This window comes from Alligator sinensis, unplaced genomic scaffold (genome assembly GCF_000455745.1).
Source record: "Alligator sinensis unplaced genomic scaffold, ASM45574v1 scaffold20_2, whole genome shotgun sequence".
Lineage (NCBI taxonomy): Eukaryota > Metazoa > Chordata > Crocodylia > Alligatoridae > Alligator > Alligator sinensis.
In genome coordinates, this window is record NW_005842012.1 from 2,901,664 (window position 1) to 2,906,794 (window position 5,131).

The following is a 5,131-nucleotide window of genomic DNA, read 5'->3' on the forward strand; positions in this document are numbered from 1 at the left end:
TTACAAAGTATTGCATGATACCTCACTTCCACCTTTCATTCTCTTACTAAACAATTCCTTAAAAAGGAAAAGAAAGGGAGCCTCCTGCCTTTCTACTTACTGAAAGATTGAATAAAATCAGTTTTACAACACAGAGACCCTAAGCTGGGACTCTTGAGTTAGATAACACCTGTTAGGTATGGGCCTTTCCACCCAGGCCTGATAGGAGTCCCAAATGGCTCCAAGCTGTGCCACACTGCTTTCTTTGCTAGAGGGAGCAGAGCTCAAGATCTAAGCACAGTCCTCACAATTGAACTTTGGCTGATCAAGGTTTCACAAGTCTATATCTTCTTATTGGCTTCTGGCTGCTTTCAAGTCTTGTCTCTCAGCTCTGGCCTTGGTTCCTAACCCCACCTTCTGATTTCTGGTTCTTGACTTTGACTCCTAACCTAGGTTCTTGGATAGTATTTTCAGCTGCCTATTAGCCAGGCTGTTTAGGTTTGTGACCTGAGCCTCACCACTAGGAAAGACTTCCCATGCCCCAATTACAACAAATAGCAATTCAGACATGATTCAAAGTAAATAAGTAGAGGTGATCAGGCCAGTGGAGCTCAATCCTCAGCCCATGGGCCAAATTTGGCCCACAGAGCCATAGCATCCAGCCCATAGGGCTTCCCATGGGTTGGGAAATTTGGCAGTAGGGAAGCAGTGATAATTAATATGGCCACACCTTCTGCAAAGCCAAATTCCCAAGCCCAACCCAGGTGGGTTGGGGCAGGGCCATTCATCCTCTCCCCATGCGACCAGATCAGGGAGGGTCACAGTACCTTCTCCCTGCATGGCCAGGTCAGGGATGGGCCACACCACCCCTTGCCCCCATTTCCCCAGCTGGATTGGGGCTGGGCTGCCCTCAACCCTGTCTGTGTGGCCCAATCGGACCCCACAGCACCTGCTCTGCAAGCCAGATCAGGCCTACCAGCCACATTCAGTCCACAGATGGACCAGTCACTACCCATTTGGCCTGTGGGGGAAAAAAAATTGCACACCACAACTAGGAGTATAAACACCATGTAAGCCAGCTTCATGATGTCATGCATTTGACAAATTAAAGTGTAAAGGAGCATATCAGCAACATGTTTTTAATTGTCTATATGCTAATGCCTACATAATAAACAAAAGGAGATAGAGATGCATGTGTATGGAAGAAATATGTAGTTAGTATTATTAAAGCTTAGCATGATGGGTCTTTTAACTGCAGTGTTAAAAATCTATACTTACAACTTGTTCTGCAAGTACAGAATGGAAAAGGGAGGGGGTCACATTTTTTTGTATCAAAGATGCCATTACTTATTACAATCATAGACAATTTAGAATCACAGAACCTTGAATCCTTATAGACTAAAAGTCTCATCTAGTAAAATGAATATGCCCAGTACTGCTGCAATTATCTCCATTTCTTACCAGAGGTCAAAATAAATTGCTCACTATGCAACTATCCAAAAAATGTACTAGAAAGTCTTTTAGGAGGGACTTCAGTTTAGGGATACTTTCTGTACATATGTAGCCAGCAACAACATTTTATTTGCTTTTCCAAAAAAGAGAATTTCTTAATACAAAAAGACCTGTTCATAACACCCAAGTACTCAGTTTTGGATCTCATTTTGAAGGGCTAATTGCTGATGTAAAAGTTAGCAGTTGCCTAGATACAAGCTATTTTGCAAGATATATATACCCAGACTACAAACAAAACATAGCACCAACCAGTAATTGGTATATTAATTTACAAACGTCAGTTTTGTAATGTTTAAATTAGCTGTTGGTGTAACTGAATGGGAACCTAAGTTTAATGGGGGAAGAGTTAAAAGCTGTTCGGGAACACAATAAAAGTCTATACTAGGCAAAATATCATTCTGCTAAAAATATGTAGAAACTGCAATAATACATAAAAACTGTACATATAAAGGATAGAAAATGGTAAGTACATAGCGATGAATATAAGTAAAATGTGAAGGTAATTGGCATAGAAAGCCAAAGGAATCATTGAAACATTAAGGATGAATAGAAGGTAGATGTTGAAATTATGAACAGTGATGAAGTGTTCAATAGATACTTCTGTACATGGAATGAAGCAAAGGAAGTATCCACATTGCATGATAATGTTGCTGGAAAACAAAGATTACTGTTTCTAAAAGGGAGGATGCGAGGTAGCACCTGCTATAGTTAAAAACAATTTTAAGTCAACAGACGTGGAGAATGTACATCCAAGTCTTAAATGAACTAAGAACTGAAGAACTCTCTGAGCTACTAATGTTAATTCTTACCAGAGACTAGGAAAATGCCATAAGACAAGGAGGACAGCCAATGTTGTCCCAATGTTTAAAAAGCATAAAGAGGATGACACATGCTTAGCTGGACATGGATCCCTAGTAACATAACAGAATGGTAAATTCAGGATGCCACCAACAAAGAATTAAGAGTCTAAAAATATAGTTAATGCAAGTCAGTATGATCTCCTAGAAAGTAGGTTTTGTCAAAATAAACTTGTCTCTGTCAGGTTCACAGGTTTGGTTGATAAAGACAGTAGAGTTGCTATAACATACTTGTATTTCTCAAAGTCATTTGACTTAGCACCATATGAATAAAAATTGCATTATACAAAATTGATAGGGTACATATTAGATTAATTAAAAAGTGGTTCACTGACAGATCTCAAATATAGTTACCTGAAAGGTTATAAATGTGTGGGGCTGTTTCAAGTGAGGTTCCCATTAAATTCACTATTTTTGGTCCACAGTCACCTAGTATTTCTATCAATGACCTTAAAAATGATATAAAATCTTTGCTGGTAAAGTTTTCAGATGATATACTGCTTAGTGGAATAGTACATAAATGACAGGTAACTGGTACACAGTGGCTGCATCTACACAAGTGGCTGACTGCAGTTGTTACTGAGGAGTCATTTAGCACTTGCATAAGCAGTAACCAGCACATTTTTTCAAAGCGTTTCCCCCATATGGTATTTTTCAAATGCTGCTGCACAGTAGTGTTGCATCATGGTTAGTGCCCGCCAATGCTACTGCATGGTAGCAATGAGCTACTGTTCAGTAGCGTCTCGTGTAAACATGCCCAGTGATCTGAATTTCCTGACTCATCCTGATTTTTGCAAACAGAGGTATTAAAATGGGTTGAAGATGAATTTAAACAAACTTAATCTTGAAATGAAATGCAATTTCTTAGCTGTGAGGATATTAAACATTGGTACTGCTTTAGAAGGGGAGGAGAGTCTTTTAAAAATACACCTTTTAGAAAGATTCACCTTCATTTATCTTCTAGGAAATTCTTTGAGAAAATGTATCCATTTGGATGATCATTTCTGACCCTGGAATACAAGAATCAATGACTCCACCAGTTCATACTTGCCCTTTGTGAGCCAGGAGGCAACTACATTGCTTACACTACCCTCAACCTGCTCATTACAGTTGGATGTCTGCATTAAGGCACCGATTAAAATAAAATCTCATGTTTCCTATCTTCAGTCAGGAGGGCTCAGAAAGGAATTTTTCCCTTGAAGCAGGGAGTAGGAATTTGCTTTTCTCTATAATGTCAGAGAAAGGCCATGGCTGGAGATAGATGGATGAATTAGACCAGTGCTCTAAAGTAACAGAGAGAATCCTCTTTCTTAGCTGCCTGCTTGAAGCATCTTGTTCATGTACTCAGAATCAAGATGATCACCAGATTTGGGGTCAAGAAGGAATTTTACCTCACAGCAAATTAGCAGAGAACTTGGAGTTTCATAGAATCATAGAAAAGTAGAGCTGGAGAGGACCTCAGAAGGTCATTTAGTCCAGCCCGCTGTAGCACAGGGTCTGGTTCACCCTGCTGGGTGCATCTGGGCTTCTTTAACCTAATTAATGTTATATAGTAAATGTAAATAAAATGTCATAGCCTGTGATGTATATGGTATCAGACAAGATGATCTAAGCATCCCACCTAGCGTTAAACTATGAGACTATGAAATATAACATGTTAAGGAAAATGTAAGCTTGTTTAAAAGTTAGTTCATTTTCACTATGAAGGCTACACTTCACTATGAAGGCTACAGATCTGAGGGGTAGGTAGTGCTAAGACTAGCCTAGGACTTGATACATTTAGGTTCAATTCCATGATCTATCATAAACGTCCCACGTGACCATTCCTGTGCAACCTACATCTCCCACCTCATAGGACAGTGTCCTAAACAACATGCTGTACAATAGTTTGGATGGGACATCATCGAGCCTCCCCCCTCTCCCCCAGTTCAAGCTGTCCATTGAGCAATTAAGAGTTGAAGAGCCATACAGCCAAGGTTATTTCCAATTACCCATCATATACATTACAGGGTTCCTATCTTTAAATCTTCTGGCTTTTAGGTACACAGCACAACCTTATGAAGTGTCAAATTCCCTGGTTTTGTTGGTGTTCCTTTAATGCCAAAGCTGCCAACTGGGCTTTCTAATTGCTCTTGAGCACAAATGTTTCATACCATGTTTTGACTGGGAGCATATTTATATAGCCAGTTATAACTCTGCCACTGCACATGGAAACACTGACAGACCCTCAACACTCAACAACCTCCAAACAAGCAATTACGAGCTCAGTTTAATCCCTGCTCTATTCCTTGTTAAACAGCTGCCTCCAGTCTAGCTCCAAAACCAAGGGGGGAAACATGTTAATGTGCCAAAGGTACCTGCAAGAAAGATCACACAGTACATAAAAGTGCATAAACAAGTTACACTTCACTTGCCTTCCACTTCGGCTACTGGGAAATTGGCACTTTTTTCTGATCTGGCACAAAGAAAGCAGGTTTGTAGCAAAGGCAGCTCTGCACCCTGGGCAGCAGCAGCACATAGTGAGGGCAGGCACCAGCTCCAGCAGCAGCCATTTCAATGCCACCCTCAAAGGCAGCACTTAGGACTGCTACCCCAGTCACCCCTCCCACCTTCATTACCCTACTGGCTTTTAAACCAAAAATTTCTAAATTTAATCTGAAAAAATGAATGATGCCACAGTTCTGAGGCAGTCGATCAGGTGGGCTATTCCAGTGGCACAGGCCAAGGAACTATATATCTGAGTTATTTAGCTAATACTCCCAATCATCGTGTCTGACAGACTG